Raw genomic sequence first — 14,079 nt, 5'->3', positions numbered from 1 at the left:
AGGTGGGAACTGAACAATGAGATCACTTGGACTCGGGAAGGGGGACATCACACACCGGGGCCTATCATGGGGAGGGGGGAGGGGGGGAGGGATTGCATTGGGAGTTATACCTGATGTAAATGACGAGTTGATGGGTGCTGATGAGTTGATGGGTGCAGCACACCAACATGACACAAGTATACATATGTAACAAACCTGCACGTTATGCACATGTACCCTAGAACTTAAAGTGTAATAATAATAAATAAATAAATAAATAAATAAAAGAAAAAAATAAAAATAATAAAAATAATAAAGCAAAACATAAACAAAAAACAAACAAAAAAAGAAAGTAAGGGAAGAGAACAAAAGCATCTGCCTGGTAATCCAGATAATTCTTCTGGATGTTATCCATGACCATGATGTTGGTATATCTGTGAGTCTGCAAGAACCGCAGCATTACTGGCCTTGGGGTCTCTCCTAATGAATATATGTCTGCAGTGATGAGAAACAGATCAAATCACCACAGTCCCTTTGCATACATGGAAAACTTTCCCAAGAAATATGTGTACAAACAAACTCAGACTGTGAAGACTACAATAAATACCTAAGTTTTCAGTGCACAGACACTGATGAACATCCACAAGCATCAACACCATCCAGAAAACATTATCTCACCAAGTAAACTAAATAAGGCATTAGGGACCAATCCTGCAGAGACAGAGAGATGTGACCTTTCACACAGAGAATTCAAAATAGCTCTTTTGAGGAAAATCTATGAAATTAAAGATAACACAGAGAAAACAATCAGAATTTTATCAGATAAATTTAACAAAGAAATTGAAATAATTAAAAATAATGAAGCAGAAATTTTGGAGTTGAAAATGCAATTGGAGATCAGTGTTTGGAGGCTTGTATCATGAATTTTAGCTCCAGAACAGCTGCAGGTACAAAACGGGAATCCTGAGAAGACCCACAGACCCTTTGAAGGAAGCAGACTGCTCCTGCGGGAACCAGGAGATACCCCAAGTACTATGAGTGCCCAAACTGCAGAAGTAGAAAAGGGAGATCCTTCACCCCCAAACACACACCCCCACTGGGGAAACTGAAGGTCTAGTTCACAGGTTTCTGACTTTACCTGGAGCTGAGTTAATTGAGAGCCGAGAGAAACACAGGGGTAGAGGAAGCAGCAGGAAAGGCCCTGGGAGCTTGCTGGGCCCCCAAGCCGGCCATTACTGCCTGGCACTACAGGGATCCTTTGTGGGGGGCTGTGGACAGAGGCAGAGAAATGTCACAGGAAGAAGGATATCTCCAGGTGAACTTTGTGATAATTTGAACTGGATGGGAAGCCTCCTGGTCAGAACTTGGGAGAGAGTGCGAATTTGGCCTGCAGACTCCACAGGCAGGGGAAGAACTAAAGCCCTTTTCTTTTGCAGCTGGGAGGTGGGCAGCCTGGGGAAAGTTCTAAAGCCCTGCTCTCTCACTGCCTGGAAAACAGACTCGGTGCTGTTAGTGGGGCACAATGGGAGTGAGACTGGCTCTTTGGATTGTGTGGGAGCTTGGCGAGGCCTGTGACTGTCGGCTTTCCCCCACTTCCCTGACAACCTGCATTACTCAGCAGAGGCAGCCACAATACTCCTAAATATACAACTCCTTTGACCTGGGAACCTTACCCCTATCCCCAACAGCAGCTGCAGCAAGACCCACCCAAGGAGAGTCTGAGCTCAGACATGCCTAGTCCTGCCCCCACCTGATAGCCTTTCCCTACCCAACTTCCGAAGACAAAAGGCATATATACTCTTGGGAGTTCTAGGGTTCCACTCACTGCTGGTTTCTCTCCACAGCTGATGCTCTCTGGAAAGTTCCACCGCCATCCAGGAGGCCAACCAGCACAAAAATAGCACATTAAACCACCAAATCTAAGAACCCGCATAGAGGCAATTTCAACCCCCTGCCAACACCACTGGAACAGGTGCTGGTATCCATGGCTAAGAGACCAATAGACAGTTCAAATCACAGGACTCTGTGCAGACAATCACCAGTACCAGCCCGGAGCCTGGTAGACTTGTTAGATGGCTAGACCCAGAAGTGAGATAACAATCACTGCAGCTCAGCTCTCAGGAAGCCACATCCCTAGAAAAAGGGAGAGAGCACTCCATCAAGGGAACACCATGGGACAAAATAACCTGAACAACAGCCTTTAGCCCTAGACCTACCCAAATGAGAAGGAATCAGAAAAGCAACTCTGGTAAAATGACAAAACAAGGCTCTTAAACAACCCCCCAACATTACACTAGCTCACCAGCAATGGATCCAAACCAAGAACAAATTCTTGATTTACCTGAAAAAGAATTCAAGAGGTTAGTTATTAAGCTAATCAGGGAGGCACCAGAGAAAGGCAAAGCCCAAGGCAGGGAAATAAAAAATAAAAATTGATACAAGAAGTGAAGGGAGAAATATTCAAGGAAATAGATAGCCTAAAGAAAAAGCAATAGAAACTTCAGAAAATGTTGGACATACTTATAGAAATGCAAAATGCTCTGGAAAGCCTCAGCAATAGAACTGAACAAGTAGAAGAAAAAAATTCAGAGCTCAAAGACAAGATCTTCAAATTAACCCAATCTAACAAACACAAATAAATAAAGAAAGAAAGAACAAGAAAATATGAACAAAGCCTCCAAAAAGTCTGGGATTATGCGAAATGACCAAACCTAAGAATATTTGGTGTTCCTGAGTAAGAAGAGAAATCTAAAAGTTTGGAAAACATATTTGGGGGAATAATTGAGGAAAACTTCTCCAGCCTTGCTAGAGAGAATCAGACATGCAAATATAAGAAGCACAAAGAACTAATGGGAAATTCATCTCAAATAGATAATCGCCTAGGCACATTGTCATCAGGTTATCTAAAGTTAAGATGAAGGAAAGAAGCTTAAGAGCTGTGAGACAAAAGCACCAGGTAACCTATAAGGGAAAACCTATCAGATTAACAGAAGATTTCTCAGAAGAAACCCAACAATCTAGAAGGGATTGGGGTCCCATCTTCAGCCTCTTCAAACAAGACAATTATCAGCCAAGAATTTTGTATCCAGTGAAACTAAGCATCTCATATGAAGGAAAGATAGTCTTTTTCAGATAAACAAATGCTGAGAGAATTCACCATTACCAAGCCACCCCTACAAGAACTGCTAAAAAGATCTCTAAATATTGAAACAAATCCTGGAAACACATCAAAATAGAACCTCTTTAAAGCCTAAATCTCACAGGACCTATAAAACAAAAATAGAATTAAAAAAAGAAAAAACAAAAAACAAAAAACCAAGGCATACATGTGACAAATAGCATGATGACTGGAATGATACCTCACATCTCAAGCTAAGAACCTTGAAAAAACGTTAGAGGAATTGCTAACTAGAATAACCAGTTTAGAGAAGAACATAAATGACCCGATGGAACTGAAAAACACAGCACGAGAACTTTGTGAAGCATACACAAGTATCAATAGCCAAATTGATCAAACAGAAGAAAGGATATCAGAGATTGAAGATCAACTTGATGAAATAAAGCGAGAAGACAAGATTAGAGAAAAAAGAATGAAAAGGAATGAATACAGTCTCCAATAAATATGGGACTATGTGAAAAGACCAAACCCACGTTTGCTTGGGGTATCTGAAAGTGATGGGGAGAATGGAACCAAGTTGAAAAACACTCTTCAGAATATTATTCACGAGAACTTCCCCAACCTAGAAAGACAGGCCAACATTCAAATTCAGGAAATACAGAGAGCACCACAAAGATACCCCTCAAGAAGAGTAACCCCAAGACACATAATCTTCATATTCACCAAGGAAAAAATGTTAAGGGCAACCAGAGAGAAAGATCGGGTTACCCAAAAAGGGAAGCCCATTAGACTAATAGCAGGAAAAGCATTTGACAAAATTCAACATCTTTTTATAATTGAAACTCTCAGCAAAATTGGCATACAAAGGACATACATCAGTGTAATAAAAGCCATCTGGCCGGGCGCGGTGGCTCAAGCCTGTAATCCCAGCACTTTAGAGGCGGACGGGCTGATCACTTCAGGTCAGGAGATCGAGACCATCCTGGCTAACACGGTGAAACCCCGCTCTCTACTAAAAATACAAAAACTAGCCGGGCGAGGTGGCGGGCTTCTGCAGTCCCAGCTACTCGAGGCTGGAGGCAGGAGAATGGCGAGAACCCGGGAGGCGCAAGGCGCTTGCAGTGAGCTGAGATCCGCCACTGCACTCCAGCCTGGTGACAGAGACCGCCTCAAAAAAAAAAAAAAAAAAAAAAGCCATCTATGACAAACCCACAGCCAACATAATACTGAATGGGGAAAAGTTGAAAGCATTCCCTCTGAGAACTGGAATAAGACAAAGATGCCCACTCTCACCACTCCTCTTCAGCATATTACTGAAAGTCAAACTGTCACTGTTTGCTGATGATATGATTGTTTACCTTGAAAACACTAGAGACTTCTCCAGAAAGTTCCTAGAACTAATAAAAGAATGCAGCAAAGTTTCCAGATACAAAATTAATGTACACTAATCAGTTGCTCTTCTATACACCAACAGCGACCAAGTGAAGAATCTAATCAAGAACCCAACCCCTTTTATAATAGCTGCAAAAATATTAAAATACTTAGGAATAAACTAACCAAGGTGGCAAAAGATCCCTATAAGGAAAGCTACAAAACACTGCTGAAAGAAATCATAGATGACACAAACAAATGGAAACACATCCCATGTTCATGGATGGGTAGAATCAATATTGTGAAAATGACTATACTGCCAAAAGCAATCTACAAATCCAACGCAATTCCTATGAAAATAACACCATCGTTCTTCACAGAATTAGAAAAAACAATTCTATAATTCACATGGAACCAAAAGAGAGCCTGCATGGCCAAAGCAAGACTATGCAAAAAGAACAAATCTGGATCTTTATTTGTGACATGCACAGATCAAGAAACTCGAAAATGTGAAGCAATCTTTATTGCAGTATCATCTTATCATTTTAGAAAAACCAAGAATTTTTAAAAATGAGAATATCAACATTTGGTTTTGTGTAAAAGTGGTGTTTGTATTAAAATACTTTTTCAATGAACTGTATAAGCTATGTTTTTATTAAACTGCAATATATTAGTGTTGCAAAAAAAGAGACTTCCTCAAGGATTTTTAATAGACTCCCAAAAACCAATGATAAAGAAAAAATTCTAAAAGCAGCAAGAGAAAAGGAACAAATAACATGCAGTGGAGCTCCTATACATTTGGTAACAGACATTGCAGTGGAAAATGTAAAGACCAGGAGAAACAAGCATGATATATTTTAAGAGCCGAAGGAGGGAAAAACCCTTTTATCCTAGAGTAGTATTCCAGCGAAAAAATAGCCTCAAATATGATGGAGAAATAAAGACTTTCCTAGAAAAACAAATACTGAGAGATTTCATCACCACCAGACCTGTCCTACAAGAAATGTCAAAGAGATTTCTTCAATCTGAAAGAAAATGACATTGATGAGCAGGAATACATCATCTGAATGCACAAAATTCAATGGCAAAAGTAAGTACACAGAAAAACACGGAATAGTATAACACTGTAATTGCACTGTAATTATGGTGCCTAAACTACTTGTATTTTGAGTAGGAAGATTACAAGATGAAACAATAAAAAATAATGAATAAATTTCAGACATGGAAAATACAATAAGATATAAATAAAAACAAGAAAAGGTTAAAAAGCCAGGGGACAAAGTTACAGTGTAGACATTTTATTAGTTTTCTCTTTGCTTATTTGTTTATGCAATTACTGTTACAATGTCATTGGTTTAAAATTATGGGTTAAAGATATTATTTGCAAGCCTCATGGTAACCTCAAATTGAAAAACATACAACAGGTACACAAAGAATGAAAAGTAAGAGATTATAACATATCACCAGAGAAAGTCATCTTCACCAAAAGGAACACAGGAAGCAAGGAGAGAAGGAAGATAATACCACAAAACAACCAAAAACCAAATAACAAAATGACAGAAGTAAGTCTTTTTTTAAAATAAAAAATAACATTTAAGGTAAATGAACTAAACTGCCCAATCAAAAGACAGAGAGTTCCTGAATGGATTAAAAACAGGACTCAATGATCTGTTGCTTACAAGAAATCCACTGTATTTATAAAGATACACAGACTGAAAACAAAGGGATGGAAACAATATTCTATGCCAATGGAAAGTAAGAAAGAGCAGGAGTAGATACACTTATCAGAGAAAACAGATTTTAAGGCAAAAGTCTAAAAAGAGACAAAGAAGGTAATTATATAATGATTAAGGGCTCATTCAGCAAGAGAACATAACAATTGTAAATATATACACACCCAGGTATATAAAGCAAATATTAATAAAGAGAGAGATAGATCCCAATACAATTATATTAATAACTGGAGACTTCAACTTCCCACTTTCTGCAATGGACAGATCATCCTGACAGAATATAAACAATGAGACATTGGACTTAATCTGCATTGTAGAACAAATGGACCTAATGGATACTTATGAAACATTTCATCCAATGGCTGAAGAATACGCACATGGATACTTCTTAAGGATAGACCATATCTTAAGCCACAAAACAAGCCTGAAAAAAGTCATAAAAATTGAAATTATATCAAGGGTCTTATCTGGCCACATGGAATACAACTAGAAATCAATAACAAGAGGAATTTTGAAAATCATATCAACATGTGGAAATTAAACAATATGCTCCTGAGTGCAAGTGGGTCAATAAATAAATAAATGAAGAAGGAAATTTAAACATTTCTTGAAACAAATGATAATGGAAACACAACATATCAAAACCTACGGGATACAGCAAAAGAAGTACTAAGAGGTATATTTATAGCTATAAGTGTCTACATCAAAAAAGTAGAATGAGTTGAAAGAAACAACCTCATGATGCATCTTAAAGAACTGGAAAAGCAAGAGCAAACCAAACCCCAAATCAGTAGAAGAAAATAAATAATAAAGATTAGAGCACACGTGGATAGGAAGAATCAATATTGTGAAAATAGCCATACTGCCCAAAGTAATTCATAGATTCAATGCTATTCCCATCAAGCTACCAGTGACTCTCTTCACAGAATTAGAAAAAACTACTTTAAATTTCATATGGAACCAAAAAAGAGCCCATATAGCCAAGACAATCTTAAGCAAAAAGAACAAAGCTGGAGGCATCACGCTACCTAGCTTCAAACTATACTACAAGGTTGCAATAACCAAAACAGCATGGCATTGGTACCAAAGCAGATATATAGACCAATGGAAAAGAACAGAGACCTCAGAAATAACACCACACATCTACAACCATCTGATCTTTGACAAACCTGACAAAAACAAGCAATGGGAAAAGGATTCCCAATTTAATAAATGGTGCTGGAAAAACTGGCTAGCCACATGCAGAAGACAGAAACTGAACCCCTTCTTTACACTTAATACAAAAATTAACTAAAGATGGATTAGATACTTAAATGTAAGTCTAAAACCATAAAAACCCTAGAAGAAAACCTAGGCGATACCATTCAGGACATAGGCATGGGCAAAGACTTCATGACTCAAACACCAAAAGCAATGGCAACAAAGGCCAAAATTGACAAATGAGATCTAATCAAACTCAAGAGCTTCTGCACATCAAAAGAAACTATCATCAGAGTGAACAGGCAATCTACAGAATGGGAGAAAATTTTTGCAAGCTACCCATCTGACAAAGGTCTAATATCCAGAATGTACAAGGAACTTAAACAAATTTACCAGAAAAAAACAAACAACCCCATCAAAAAGTGGGCAAAGGATATGAACAGACACTTCTCAAAAGACAACATTTATGTGGCCAGCAAACACGAATAAAAGCTCATCATCACTTGTCATTAGACAAATGTAAATCAAAACCACAATGAGATACCATTTCATGCCAGTTAAAATGGTGATCATTAAAAAGTCTGGAAACAACAGATACTGATGAGGATGGGGAGAAACAGGAAAACTTTTATACTGTTAGTGGTACTGTAAATTAGTTCAACCATTGTGGAAGACAGTGTGGCGATTCCTCAAGGATCTAGAACTAGAAGTACCATATGACCCAGCCATCCCATTACTGGGTATATACCCAAAGGATTATAAGTCATGCTGCTATAAAGACACATGCACACGTATGTTTATTGCAGCACTATTCACAATAGCAAAGACTTGGAATCAACCCAAATGTCCATCAGTGACAGACTGGATTAAGAAAATGTGGCACATAGACACCATGGAATACTAGGCAGCCATAAAAAAGGATGAGTTTGTGTCCTTTGTAGGGACATGGATGAAACTGGAAACCATCATTCTCAGCAAACTATCGCAAGAACAGAAAACCAAATACCGCATGTTCTCACTCATAGGTGGGAATTGAACAATGAGATCACTTGGACACAGGAAGGGGAACATCACACACCGGGTCCTATTGTGGGGAGGGGGGGGGGGGAGGGATAGCATTAGGAGATATACCTAATGTAAATGACAAGTTAATGGGTGCAGCACACCAACATGGCATGTGTATACATATGTGACAAGCCTGCACGTTGTGCACATATACCCTAGAACTTAAAGTATAATAATAACAACAACAAAAAAAGAAACTCTCGACAGAGTAAACAGACAGCCTACAGAATGGGAGAAAAATTTTGCAAACTACGCATCTGACAAAGTTCCATCATCTATAAGGAACTTAAAAAATTTACAAGAGAAAAACAAACAACCCCATTAAAAAGTGGCCACAGGACATGAACAGACACTTCTCAAAGGAAGTACAGCCAAGAAGCATATGAAAAAAGCTCAGTATCCCTGATCATTAGAGAAATGCAAATCAAAACCACAATGAGATACCATCTCACACTAGTCAGAATGACTATTACTAAAAAGTCAAAAAATAACAGGTGCTGGCAAGACTCAGGAGAAAATTGAACACTGATACACTGTTGATGGGAGTGTAAATTAGTTCAAACATTGTGGAAAGTAGTATGGTGATTCCTCAAAAAGCTAAAAGCAGAACTACCATTCAACCTATCAATCCCATTATTGGGTATATACCCAGAGGAATATAAATCATACCATAAAGACCATGAATTATTGGAATTTCACACACTCATGTGCAACGTTCCACATTTCACATGTATACAAATGTTCACTGCAGCACTATTCACAATAGCAAAGAAAAAGAATCAGCCTAAATGCCCATCAATGACAGATTAGATAAAGAAAATGTGGTACATATATACCACAGAATACTATGCAGCCATAAAAAAGAATGAGATCATGTATTTTGCAGGAACATGAATGGAGCTGGAGGCTATTATCCTTAGCAAGCTAATGCAGGAACAGAAAACCAAATACCACATATTCTCACTTATAAATGGGAGCTAAATGATAACAATTTATGAACACAAAGAAGGAAACAACAGACACTGGGGTCTACTTAAGGGTGGGGGTGGAAGGAGGGGGAGGAGCAGAAAAGATAACTAGTTATTGGATACTAGGCTTAATACCAGGGTGATGAAATAATACGTACAATGAACCCCCATGACACGTCTTTACTTGTGTAACAAACCTTCACATGTACCCCCAAACCTAAAAGTTAAAAAATGCATTAATTAATTAAAACCAATAAATTTAAAAGTACTTCATTTCAACAGGAAGCATAAGGAGGGGAGGGATGGAAAGAATAAAAGGGAAGAATGGTTAATTGAAATAGTTGAGTATGTGAAATTCCAATATATCGTAATAACATTCAAAAGAGATAAGCTAATACAAAGTATGCAAAAAGGGGAGTTACAAATATCAAAATTAAAGGTGAATGATTAATTTTTGTTGATTTAAAACAAGCAGAAGATTTTTTTCTTCGAACTTCTATTTTATTTTATTTTCTTAATCATGCAGGGAGACTGTTTATTCCTAAAGTTTTGCAATAAACACAGTAAATAGGCTCCAGGCAGTTGTTCTAGTCTCCCTTATACTTGTCCTCATAGAAGTTGATGCCTACTTTCTCATAATCCTTCTCCAGGGCACCCATATCCTCCAGGGCCTCAGAGAACTCTCCCTCCTCCATGCCCTTGCCCACATCCCAGTGCACAAACGACCTCTTGGCATACATCAAGTTGAACTTGTGGCCCAGGCAGACCCAGGCCTCAGCGATAGTGATCGTGTTGCTCAGCATGCACAAGGCATGCTGCACCTTGGCCAGATCACCACCAGGCGCCACAGTGGGCTGCTGGGAGTTGATACCAACCTTGAAGCCCATGGGGAACCAGTCCACAAACTGAATGCTACGTTTGGTCTCGATGGTGGCAATGGCAGTGTAAACATCCTTGAACATCTCGTCTCCATTGTACAGCAGGCAGCAGCCCATGTACTTGCCACGCCGGGAGTCATACTTCACCATCTGGTTGGTAAGCTCGAAGCAGGCATCGGGGATCTTGGCAACCAACAGCTGTTCGTGGTATACCTTCTCTACAGAGATGATGAGTGAATAGGTGGCCAGGGGGAAGTGGATGTGAGGGTAAGGTGCCAGGTTGGTCTGGAACTTCATCAGGTCCACGTTGAGGGGCCCATCAAAGTGCAGAGGAGATGTGATGGAGGAGATGATTTGGCAATCAGGCAGCTGAGGTTGGTTGAGGTTGGATGCTCGATGTCCAGGTTGCAGCGGCAGATGTTATAGGTGGCTTCATTGTCCACCATGAAGGCACAGTCTGAGTGCTCCAGGGTAGTGTGAGTGATCAGAATGAAATTCTAGGGCTGGACCACAATTATAGACAGCTGTGGGGGCTGAGTAGGTAAAAAATTCCAGCTTGGATTTCTTGCCATAGTCAACAGAGAGCCACTCCATGCGGAGTAAGGTGAAGCCAGAGCCAGTGCCCCAGACAAAGCAGTGGAACACCAGGAAGCCCTGAAGTTCTGTGCAGTGGTCAGAAGCTCGCAGATGTGGTCCAACACCAGGTCAGTGGTCCCCTAGCCAATGGTATAGTGACCACGGGCATAGTTGTTGGCAGCATCCTCTTTCCCAGTAATGAGTTGCTCTGGGTGGAAGAGCTGTCAGTTTGGGACATCAGATCTCATCAATGACCACAGGCTCCACATCCACAAAATCTGGCCAGGGCATATGTTTTCCAGTACCGGTTTCACAGAAGAAGGTGATGAAGAAGTCATCCTCTCCAACAACGACCTTGTCACTGGGCATCTGTCCATCAAGCTGAGTCCCATATTTCAGGCAGTAGAGCTCCCAGCAGGCATTGCCCATCTAGACACCTGCCTGCCACATGTGGACTGAGATGCATTCACACATGGTGAGTCCGGGCAGTGTATCTAACATAGAGTCATGGTGACAGGTGTCATTGAGAACTGAATTTTTAAGTTCAAGGAGTATATGTGCAGGTTTGTTACGTGAGTAAATTGCATGTTGCAGGGGTTTGCTGCACAGATAATTTTGTCACCCAGGTAATCAGCATACTACCCCATAGTTTTTTAATCCTCACCTTCCTCCCACTCTCCACCTTCAAGTAGGCCCCATAATCTATTATTCCCTTCTTTGTGTCCATATGTACTCAATGTGTAGCTCCTACTTGTGAGAATATGCAGTATTTGGTTTTCCATTTCTGTGTTAATTTGCTTAGAACAATGGCCTTCAGCTCCAACCATGTTGCTACAAAAACATGATTTCATTCTTTTTTATGGCTGCATAGTATTCCATGGTGTGTATGTACCACATTTTCTTTATCCAGTCCACCACTGATGGGCATCTAGGTTGAGTCCATATATTGGCTACTGTGAACAGTGCTGTGGTAAACATGCACACACACGTGTCTTTATGATAGAAAGATTTATATTCCTTTGGGTATATATCCAGTAATGGGATTGCAGGGTCAAATGGTAGTATCTTTTAAGTTCTTTGAGAAATCTCCAGACTGCTTTCTACAGTGGCTGAACTAATTTACATTTCTACCATGTTTAAGTATTCGCTTTTCTCTACAACCTCACCAACATCTGTTATTTTCTGACTTTTTAATAATAACCATTCTGACTGGTGTGAAATGGCATCCCCTTGTAGTTTTGATTTACATTTCCCTGATGATTAGTGATACTGAGTATTTTTTCATATGCTTGTTGGCCATCTATATGTCTTCTTTTGAGAAGTATCTATTCATGTCCTTTGCCCATTTTTAAATAGGGGCGTTGTTTGCTTTTTATTTGTTGATTTGCTTAAGTTCCTTATAGATTCTGGATGTTAGGCCTCTGTCAGATGTATGGTTTATAAACATTTTTCCCATTCTGTAGGTTGTCTATTTGCTCTCTTGATAATGCCTTCTGTGCAGAAGTTCTTTCATTTAATCAGATCCCTCTTGTCATTTTTTGGTTTTGTGGCAATTGCTTTTGGAGTCTTCATTATGAAGTCTTTGCCAGAGCCAATGTCCAGAATTGTATTTCCTAGGTTCTCTTCTACAGCTTTGATAGTTTTAGGTTTTACCCTTAAGTTTTAATCCATCCTGACTTGATTTTTGTATATGATGAAAGGTAGGGTCCAGTTTCAATCTTCTGCCTATGGCTAGCCAGTTATCCCAGCACCATTTATTGAATAGGGATCCCTTTCCCCTTTGCCTGTTTTTGTTGACTTTGTCAAAGATCAGGTGGTTGTAGGTGTATGGCTTTATTTCTGGGTTCTTGCCCTGTTACATTGGCCTTTGTGTCTGTTTTTGTACCAGTACTATGTTTTTGGTTCCTGTAGCCTTGTAGAATAACTTGAAGTTGAGTAGTGTGATGCCTCCAGCTTTGTTCTTTTTGCTTAGGATTGCTTTGACTATTCAAGTTCTTTTTTAATTCCAAATGCATTTTAGAACAATTTTTTCTAATTCTGTGAAAAAAATGTCTTGGTAATTTGATGGTGAAAGCATTGGGTCTGTAAATTGCTTTGAACAGGATGGCCATTTTAACAATATTGATTCTTCCTAGCCATAAGCATGGAATAGTTTTCCCATTTTTGTTTGTGTCATCTCTGATTTCTTTGAGCAGTGTTTTGTAATTCTGGTTGTAGAGATCTTCCACCTCCCTGGTTAGCTGTATTCCTAGGTATTTTATTCTTTTTGTGGCTACTATAAATGAGATTGTGTTCTTGATTTGGCTCTCAGTTTAGCCATTATTGGTGTATAGAAATGCTACTGATTTTCAGGCCCGGCACGGTGGCTCATGCCTGTAATCCTAGCACTTTGGGAGGCTGAGGCGTGCGGATCACGAGGTCAGGAGATTGAAACCATCCTGGCCAACACGGTGAAACCCCATCTCCACTAAAAATACAAAAAATTAGCTGGGCATGGTGGGACACACCTGTAGTCCCAGGTACGCAGGGGGCTGAGGCAGAAGAAATGCTTAGAATACGGGAGGCAGAGGTTGCAGTGAGCCGAGATTGCACCACTGCACTCCAGCAGCCTGGGCGACAGAGTGAAACTCTGTCTCAAAAACAAAACAAAACAAAACAAAACCAGAAATGCTACTGATTTTCATTCATTGATTTTTGTGTCATGAAACTTTGCTGAAGCTGTTTATCAGATCTAGGAGCCTTTGGGCAGAGACTATGGGGGCTTCTAGGTATATAATCATATCATCTGTGAAGAGAGGTCATTTGACTTCTCTTCCTATGTGGATGCCCAGTTTTCTCTTGCCTGATTGCCCTGGTCAAGACTTCTCTACTATGTTTAATAGGAGTGGTGAGAATGGGCATCCTTGTCTTATTCTGGTTCTCAAGAGGAATGCTTCCAGCTTTTGTCTATTCTGTATGATATTGACTGTGGGTTTTTCAGTGGTGGCTCTTACTATTTTGAGGTATGTTCCTTTGATATTTAGTTTGTTGAGGGTTTTTAATATGAAATGATGTTGAATTATATCAAAGGCCTCTTCTGTATCTATTGAGATAATCATGTGGTTTTCGGTTTTAGTTCTGTTTATATAATGAGTCACATTTATTGATTTGCATATGTTGAAGCAACCTTGCATTCCAGGAATAAAGTCTAC

At 39.6% G+C, this 14,079-nt stretch overlaps 1 protein-coding gene and 1 pseudogene across 1 annotated transcript in view; both read right to left on the bottom strand.

Moving 5' to 3' along the window:
- The window catches only part of SLC22A9 (solute carrier family 22 member 9), a 66,368-nt gene that overhangs the window by 18,993 nt on the left and 33,296 nt on the right, over positions 1 to 14,079 (bottom strand). The gene's annotated exons all lie outside the window — the stretch shown is intronic.
- On the bottom strand, positions 9,917 to 11,621 carry LOC100999882 (annotated as a pseudogene).

Source organism: Papio anubis, chromosome 12 (assembly GCF_008728515.1).
Source record: "Papio anubis isolate 15944 chromosome 12, Panubis1.0, whole genome shotgun sequence".
NCBI classification, from domain to species: domain Eukaryota; kingdom Metazoa; phylum Chordata; class Mammalia; order Primates; family Cercopithecidae; genus Papio; species Papio anubis.
The sequence above is the reverse complement of the archived record's forward strand: the minus strand, read 5'-3'. Positions and strand labels throughout refer to the sequence as shown.